This window comes from Rhinolophus ferrumequinum, chromosome 22, assembly GCF_004115265.2.
Source record: "Rhinolophus ferrumequinum isolate MPI-CBG mRhiFer1 chromosome 22, mRhiFer1_v1.p, whole genome shotgun sequence".
In the NCBI taxonomy this organism is placed as follows: domain Eukaryota; kingdom Metazoa; phylum Chordata; class Mammalia; order Chiroptera; family Rhinolophidae; genus Rhinolophus; species Rhinolophus ferrumequinum.
The window spans coordinates 1,216,611-1,226,184 of record NC_046305.1 but is presented as its reverse complement, the minus strand read 5'-3'; positions in this window follow the sequence as shown (position 1 = coordinate 1,226,184).

The window sequence follows — 9,574 nt, the reverse complement described above, 5'->3', positions numbered from 1 at the left end:
GGCCAGCGTCCACCTCGCACAGCTCGCGCCGCCAACCTGGGCGCAGGTGCTCGCTCCCGAAGTCGTCAACCCGGCCCCCACCCTTCTTAGGGCACCCGTATCAGTCTGTCTGATCGGAGGGGACAGACAATTTTACAACATTTGCCGTCATCACTACCAGCCCTTTAGGTGTATTGCTTCCCCTAACCCTTAACCCCAGATTCGTTCCCTTTACACGGTGAGACGGCTGTCCCGCGTCTTAAGACACTAGTAAGTGACAGAAGGGGAATTTGAACCCAGGCCTGTGGTCCCTCTGCAAACCACCGCCTGCGACAGAAAAAGCTGCCGGAAGACCAACACAGGGGCAGTCCGCCGTGGAGGCTTTTAAAAATCAGCTTTATTGAGGTAGAATAGACATCCAGTAAAAAAAATATATGTATATACCCACTTAAAAGTGTACAGTTCCATGACGGTTGTTTAGATTTTGTTTATTGTGGTAAAATATCCATAACACAAATAATATTGTGCAACCATCACTCACCTCTATCCATGTCCAGAACTTTTTCATCATCCCAAACTGGAACTCTGTCCCCATTAAACACTAACTCCCCATTCTCCCCCCACCCCCAGCCCCTGGTGACGGCTATGCTACTTTCCCTCTGAATTTGCCCACTCTGGGCACCTCACATATGTGGAATCATACAGTGTTGTGTCCTTTTCTGTCTGGCTCATTTCACTTTGTTCGATGGCTTAGCTGGATGAGTTTCAGCAAATGTGTTCTTTTGTGTAACCACCAGCCCAATCAAAAAAATAAAAAACAAAAACAAAAAGCAAAACATTTCCCTTTCCCCCCGTATTTCCCTGTGCCCGTCTGCAGATAACGCGGCACCCCCAACTCCATCCTCCCCCAAAACCAACCCCTATGAAGTCACTGATCTGCTCTCCGTTACTGTAGGTTTGTCCCAGAATTTCATATGTGACTCATACAATATACATTCATTTGTCTGCCTTCTTTGTCTCAGCCATGAGGCTTTTCCATAGCTCATCGCTTCTGTAGCTGACTAGTGTCCATTGTATGGTGTACCCACATTTGTCTTTACACCAGTTGATGCCACTGGGTGTTTCCAGTTTGGCTACTATGAATAAAACTACTGTGAATGTTTGTGTAAAGTCTTGTGTGGACATACGTGTTCATTTATCTTGGTAGCTACCTGGGAGTGGGGTTGCTGGGTTATGAATTCTTTGTGTATTCTGGTTTCAAGTCCGTTGTCAATCATATGCATTGACAATATTTTTCTATCTGAGAGACAAGCATGCGTTGTTTAGTTTGGTGCTGGAGAGGTGGAAGGTGCTGGGGAGATGCGGATTGGATCATGTTGTCCACTTTGGGGAAGGAAGGAAAGGAGGCAAGGTGGGACGGTGCTTTTCCTGACTTAAGTGCCACCAAAAGTCTCCAGCAGGGGGCAGCAGAAACCAGAGCACAGCTCCAGGGTCTGGAGGCCAAAGACCATCGAGTTGCAGCATGTCAGAGGCCAGAGAGACCTTATGCAATCCCTTCAAGTGGCCAAGGGGGAGACTGAGGACGAGAGAAGAGGAATAGGAGCTCCTGCCTGCCTTCGCCTGGCTCACTTGTTCTCCTCCTTGCACATTCAGCTCAACCGCCCTTTATCTGGGAGTCTTTCCAGCCTCTGCCCCTCCTTCCCCACCACACTCCTTCTGCATATGAAAGTTTAACTTGCCTCTGTCCCTAGACTGAGACTGAGGCCAGATCAAAGTTGTTTGTGATCCCAGGGCCTGGCACAAAGGGAATGCTCCATGAACGTGAGCGTGAATGGCTGTCACCCCGTCAATGTTCCTCCAGCAATGGGTACCCCAACAAGCTCCTGCACACAGCCCTACAGCTGGAAGGACAGGAAGTCCCCTGTTGCCTCCCATGGAGGTACAAGGGGGCGGGGCCCAAGGTCCGCATTCATCCTTTTGTTCAACATGCACTCGTTTTGGGTTTCCTTGGTGCCCAGGATACAGAGGAAATGACATGATGGTGTTGACAGCAACTGCTGAGTTTTTCTGAACAAACCCTACTGAGTGCCAAGCACTCTTTTAAGACCTTTATATTTAATAACTTATGACTTATTACGGGGAGAAATAAAGGTTTCCTGTCCTCTACGAGCTGACATGCTAGTTGGGGAAAGACTCAAATATTCATTCAGTCATTGAATAAAGATTTGTTGAGCACCTACTATGTGCAGACATTGGGGCTATAGCTATGAACAAAAGAGACAAAAATCTCTGCCCAAATGGGGAAAGTAAAAAAATATGAAGCTTACATTCTAGTAGTGGTGCTGCTGGAGAGATGTGTAACTGAAATCAGTAAGATCATGACACATTAGATGATGGTAAGTGCTATCCTAAAAAATAAAGAGAAACAAAATGGGGCAGGGGGGTAAGGAGCGTTGGGGGTGCCGTTTTGGAAGGGTGCTCATGGAAAGCCTCACTGGAGAAGACCTAAAGGAGATGAAGAAGGGAGCCATGCAGATTTCTGGGGGGAAAAGCATTCCAGGCAGGGGAAGAGTGAGTACAAAGGCCCTGAGGCTAGAGCATGTGCCACGCTCAAAGACTAGATGGGAGACGGGAGCCCAGTCAGTGACAGGAGCATTGCGTGGTGGAGACATTGGGGCCGGGGCTGTGATGGGGCCAATCCCGCAGGGCCTTGGGGGTGTGGTGAGGCTGAGTCTGTCCCGCCTGCGATGGCGAGCCCCTAGAGGATTCTGAACAGACCGACAGGGTCCAAGTCAGACTACGGGAATTGCTGTTGTGTTGAGAACGGGCTGTAGGGGGCCTGGTGGCAGCAGGGGGACGCTCCAGGTGAGCAGAGCTGGAGGCTGGGACCAGGGGCGGTGCCACAGAGGGCGTGGGCTCAGAACACAGTAGAGCATTGACAGAGGGGCACTCGGGGGCAGCGTGTGGGTGCCCTTCCCTCCAGAATGGGAAGGGGTGCTGACGAGGCCTAACGGCAGCTGGGGACAGCACCCTGAAACTTGAGCACGAGGCTGGTCTCTCTCGGACACACAGCTCCCCTCAGCAGGCCAGGGGGCAGCACCCCACCTGCCACGCCGTGTCTCACCCAGTCCCACTAAGCGCTCACCAGAAACCGGACAGAGCGAGGGTGGCTGCCCCGGGCAGGAGCTGCAAGGAGCAGCCAGGGCCTCTCAGAAAAGCCCGGAAGGACGGAGCACGCCTGTCCCTGCCTCTCCAGCCAGGCTGGGGGTACGTGCTTGGCAATGATGACGATGGTCAGGATGACCCACTCTTGCAGGACGTGCCCAGCTGACCCCCTCTCTCACCCTCCTGCTCGTTAGTGTGTGTTGGGGGTGCTGAAAGATAAGCTATGACCCCCAGGTGCCCACCTTCCAGCCTGGCTTCCCCTCCCTGCCCCTGGGTGGTCCCTGGCCTGGATCTGCCCACAGGCCCCCCGCTCCCCCCACTCCGTCTCCTGGCCCTGCCTATGGTCTGCTGGCCAGTCGGCCTGGCACTCAAGCTTCCCCCTCCACTCTAGCTGTAATCACAGCTCAGCCCAGACCCCCCTCCTGTGAATAACTGGGGCTGATTTAGGGGCTATCAGGGGAGGGGGGGCTAATGGAGCTCGTGGGGGGCCGCCCTGGTGATGAAGGGAAGGTTGAGAGGCAATTAGCAGGGCTGACAGCCTAGGGAATCACCTAATGCGTGCCGCCTGCCGCAATGAGGGCCAGTGGAACCTTGGGGGGGCTGCCCCACCCCCAAATCCAGGGTGGACTTGGGGAGGGATCCTGGCCCTCCCTCAGCAGGAGGGCAGAGGGCAGACAGCAGCAGGGACTTCCAGAAAAACAAGGCGGGGGTGGGGGTGGACAGAGGCTGACAGGAGGAGTCAGGAGCTCCTGGTGCCCCATAGCCCCCCACTGGCCAACACACACGCACACACACACAAATACACACACACTCACACACACACATACACACTCACACACACAAATACACACACGCACACTCACACTCACACACACATACTCACACACACACAAATACACACATGCACACACACACACACAAATACACACTCACACACAAATACACACACTCACACACACAAATACTCACACACTCACACGCACACACACACACACACACAAATACTCACACACACACGCACACACATACACACACTCACACACGCATACACACACGCACACACACAAATACACACGCGCACACACTCACACATACACACATGCACACACACACTCACACGCACACACACACACAAATACACACTCACACGCACACACACGCACACACATGCACACACACACACGCATACACACACGCACACACAAATACTCACACACGCACACACACTCACACATACACACACATGCACACACACACATGCACACACACACACTCACACACACACACGCACACACGCAGCGCCCCAGCTGAATCCCGTCCCTCGCTGGGGACCAGATTCTGATTAATACCAACATTAGCCCTGAACACGCTCCCCTCCTGGCCTCACCGTCATTAATTACCTCCTCTCCAGCCCAGCACAGGGGAAGCCAGTTCCTCTGGGGCCAAAGGAACCAGGTCTGACCCCAGCCCAAGAAGCCACTCCTGCCCCCTCCTCCCCACTTCCGAAGAAAAAGAGATGAGAGGAAGAAAGTAATCAGAGGAAAGAAGGAAGGAAGCAGGGAGGGGAGAGCGTGGCCCCCTGTCCCCAGCACCCCCACATCTCTCTGTCTGCAGTGCTCACCCCTTGAAGTTTTTCTTCAGTCTAAGTGCCGTCCCCACCCCTGGAGGTGGTCAGCCAAGAGCTGAAGAACCTGTGCCTGGGTGAGGGGCCACCCTGGAGAGGACAGCCAGACCCCGGACCCCGGCCCTGCCTACATGGGACGGGGGATTTGCTCAGACGTGTGCAGAGAGCCAAGTTTCCACAAACCTTCACACAGGGCCTGTCACATGCAAACACAAAAGCACACACTCTGCACCCAAAGTCGCCCTGGGGGTGAGAAGCAGGCAGCTCCACTGTGAGGTACCACCCATCAGCACAGGCAGGGACAGCTGCTTGGAGACCGGCAGGGAAGGTGTCAACGCACCAGCTGTCAGTGGGGCACGCTCCGCCTCCATGACGGGGCTCGGGGGGCAGCTGCTTGTATGTGAACCTCAGGACAGTGATCTCTGCCTTCTCCCCCTCGTGCTGCCATCTTGAATCTCTCCCTCCCTGTCTATCTCCCTCCCTCTGTCTCTCCCTCTCTCTCTGTCTCATGCACACGTATGCACACATGCACGCACGTTAAAGCAAAGTGTAGAGAAACGAAGCTAAGCCCACATCCACCCCTGAGTCTGCTCCTTGCCCAGGACACCACAGCCTAACTCCGCTCTCAACCCCTCTGCCTCCCCAATTCTGTCTCCCTGTCTTCCTTTGAAAAGACCCAGGCAGCCCCCTCCCACCCCCTATAGGCTGGAGGCTCCATGAGGTTCCTGAGCCCCTCCCGTCACCCCCAGGAGCCCCGTTAGAAGACCAAGTGAGCCTGGAGACCCCACAATCAATACTCCTCAAAGATGAGGACGCTAATAACTCTCTCCCCTCTTGTCCCCACCTCTTGCCTACATTAGCTCTGACCACAGGCCCAGGCAGCTGGGACGTGCCATGGGCGGGCCTGCAGCGGACTAACCCCTTCAGGTCCAGGTGGGAAGCTGGAGGCAGGGAACGGACGGACGCAGGAAGGGCTTCCGGACACTCAGGAATGACAGGCCGAGGGATGAGAGACAAAGCCTCGGAAGCACCCTCTATGGATACATTGGAGGCCTGCCTCAGTCTGTGAGGACATGTGACCTGGGAAGCACCCTATGGGGGTGCCAAGGTCTGGGTCTAATCCTGAGGGCTGCCCAGAGGAGGTGAGCTGGGAGGAAGTTCCCGCTGGGCAAAATCAGGGCTCAGGCAACTGGAGCTGACAACAGCAGGCCAGGCAGTCGGAGGGGGCGCTCGGGTCCTGCCCCCCTCCCCTACGGGGCTTTTCCTGTTGGAGTGGCCCAGAGTCGTACAGGCCACAGCCCTTCAGAAGGAGGAAGGAGCCCCTCACCTCACACACCCCACAACAGGCAGGTCCTCTGGAGCAGTGCAGCTGGAGGGGTGCTGGGGACCAGGGGACACGAGCTTCTCTTCTGTGAGCCCTATCACCCCAAAACATATCCCTGCCAGCCCGTCCTGCCCCACCCCCAAAGACCAGGGCCTGGACTGGGGGCACTCAAAGCCTGTGGTAGAACCGAGAGGAAGAGGAGGAGGAAGATGGAGGCGTGGGAAGGAGAGTGACAAACCGATGACACCCAGAGCACCTACAACAGGCCAGGCTCTTGGAAAAGCTGTACACACGAGCTGAGCCGTGTTTGAACCTCCCAGCAGCCCTCTGAGGTCAGCATTATTTTATCCCTGTTTCGTAGAGGACACTAAGGCACAGAAAGGTTGAGTAACTTGCTCACATCACACAGCAGGCAAGTGCGGGGCCAGGCACTCTGCTCCAGAGTCTAGAAGCTTCAGCTCCAGGGAACCCAGCTCTGGAAGAGCAAGGACCCAGGTTAGCGGGAGGCGGAGCCTCTGACTGGACGCAGGTCTGTCAGTCAAACGCACAGCCCGGGCTCTGCACCCCCAGTGTGTGTGCTCTCCCTTTTCTCTATGCCCCCTGCATACACAGCCTGTCCCCCTGCACTACCCTGGGCCCTCTGTCTCCGTGCCCCTCCTTGCCCTCTGAGAACGGTCCCTGCAGCTCTGGCCCTGCCTTGTCTGTCCCTCCAGGCTCCAGAGCTGTCCTCTCCAGCACCCCAGAGCCCAAGCGGCTCAAATTTTCCATCTTGGGGTTGGGGGGAGAAGACAGTCAGAGCTGGAGGGGGCGGGGACAGAGAGAGCCCATCCGGGAGGGGCTGATGAGAGGAGCAGTGGACCCAGCTCCCTCCTGGGGGGCTGGGCTGATTCAGCCTGGCAGGAGCTGGAAGTCCGGCTTCCTGGCTCCTGGCTCTTCGGAGCCGTCACCCCTCCCCCACTGGGCAGCCTGTCCAAGGCCACTTTAGGAATTTGGCAAGACAGGCTCAGTCCGGCTGGTAGTTAGAGAGCCCAGGGCCCCTGGAGTCTGGAGTTCTCTCTAGGATCCCTCTTCGTCTTGGGGGTTCCAGGGGGCACAGGACTTTCTCTCCCAGACAGCCCAGGGCACTGCCTGCACTGTTCCTGGAAACCAGAACACACTGCTCTCCTTGCGGGAATCTAGCCCCTGAGGGGGCAGGACAGGGAGGAAGCTGAGGCTGCTTAGGAAGGCTGAGGGGGTCAGGATGGCCTGGACCCAGGATTCTCCAGAGAGCCCGCCCCCAGGTGGGGGGGGCCTGGGAAGCCCCACTGGCTTCTGCCCCACTGATCCCTCTCCAGTGGGTATGGAGGAGCTGGCAGAGCTTCCTCAGACAGGGACCTGTGGGTTCGTCCTTGCTGGGTGCTCAGGCACTACCTTTCTGAGCCTCTATCTTCCAGCCCAACAGCCATTTCCGAGAGGGAGGGGCCCATGCCAGGTCTGGGGTCCCAAATGTCTGATCCCCACAGCCTCAGGTTGCTGTCCCCATCCCAGCTCCCCGTGGGGTCCTCAGGGTCCCCTACAGGCATCCATCTCCGCTCCTGGTGTATGTGGGGTGCAGCTAATGGACTTGGCAGGGCCAGGAGGTAATTAACAGGGAGGGGGCGCCATGAATGACAATGAAATCCACCAGCTATGAGTGATAGAGGCTGTGAGTGTGCCTGTGGGTGTGCTGTGCTGCCATCAGGGGGGCTGGTGGTGTGGGGCGGCGAGCCCCCTCGTCCCCACCCAGGACAAGGCCCAGCCCAGATCCCCTGAAGGGGGCCGAGTGACTGGCTTCCCCTCTGGACCCAGGTCAATGAAAGCTATCCAGTTCCCTCTCCATGCCCTCCTGGAATTTTCCCTTCTCTGTCCTAACCTTGTTCCCAGAATCCCTCACCTCACCTGCCCAGCTTTTCCAGCAAGACCTCCAGATGTGGCTTTAAGGGCGGATGCCCTGGTGTTCTGGACCTTGGAAATGCTCCACGGTCCCTGGCAGGTCCCTTCTGCTCCCGGCCCTCCATCCCCTCTACCTCAGTGATGGCCTCAGTCCTGCTCAGTGTGGGCTGGACCTCAAAGCCCTGTGCCTCTACCCACAGAGTCTCCCAGGCTGGGAGGGTCCCCTCAGCCCCCATCCCTGGAGAGAGGCTCAAGGGATCAATCAGGCAGAGAAGGTGGGAAGTAGGGAGAGTGGGTGAGACAAATGCCCCGAGTCCACGCTGTTCTCCAGGACACTGTCGGATTCTGCTGCCTGTCCCACTCGTCTGTCCCCCTCTGTCCGTCTGTCTGTGTCTCCCTTCTGCCATCTCCTTCTGCAGTCTCTGTGAGTCTCCACGTCTGCAGGTCCTGTCTGTCTGTCTGCACTCTCTGTACTGTCCCCAGGCTCACCTGTCAGACCTGACCCCCACCGTGTCTCTCCCACCAGGTCCCCACCCCCTCTCTCCCGAAAGACCCCACCTGCTTAAGCCCTCACAGGGTGGTGCCGACCCTCCCAGCCCACCCCAGGGCAGGACAGGGGGGCCTGCGAACTTGCCCTCAGCAACCAGACCCCCCATCAATCAGCCTGCAGCCCTGGTCAGACCTCCATTAGCATTAAGCAGCCTGGACAAGAGGCAGACACCATCGGGCTAGGCCTAGGGGTGATAAGACCCAGATTGAATCACCGTGTGGGGGGAGCTGGGCACCCAGGGACAAAAGGCAGCCATGCCATTAGCCCCGAGGAGCTGTGGGGAGCATGGGTTATTGCAGGAGCCGGGCAGGTGATTGGAAGTGATGGGCTGGGGGGGGCCACTCAGGGAGGCCAGTGGGGGTGGAATGGGGCCGGGAGATGGCTTTGTCCACCCCTGCCTCTGGGGGCTGACCTCAAGGCACGGAGAGCCAAGAAGGGTGCGGGGCAGAGGGGGAACGGGGTCCCGCCGCCCTCACTGTCCCTTTACCCCGTTCCTTCCTGCCCCTGCCACATGTGCGCACACACGTACATGCACGTACACATACATGTGCACCCACACGTGTATACACGTGCGCACACCGTGTGCACACACTCCCTCACACACGCGGACATACATACAAGCACTCTCTTCCTCTCTCTGTGTCTCTCTTCCTCTCCCTCGCCCCTTTCTCCCACTGTGTGCTTGCTCTCACACCGCCACCCCCACCCTGTCCACCAGACATCTGACTCCCATCCCTCCCACTGCAGCACCAGCCTCTTGAATGTAAAGTACTGAGACGGGCAATTAGAGTCCGGAGGCCTGGGAAGCTTGACCTGAAGCTGCCTCACCACCACCAGGTCAGCAAGGTGACCTCAGGACTGGGAGGCCGGCCACAGCTACAGGTGGAGGTGACAGCTGCATGGAGTAAGGGTAGGCGCCGAGGGGAACCAGCAGGGCTGGATCCCAGAGTTGTCCCCTCCGGGAGTCCCAATACCCCCCTCCCGGAACAATGTCATCCCAAGAATTGGCAAGAGACACAGC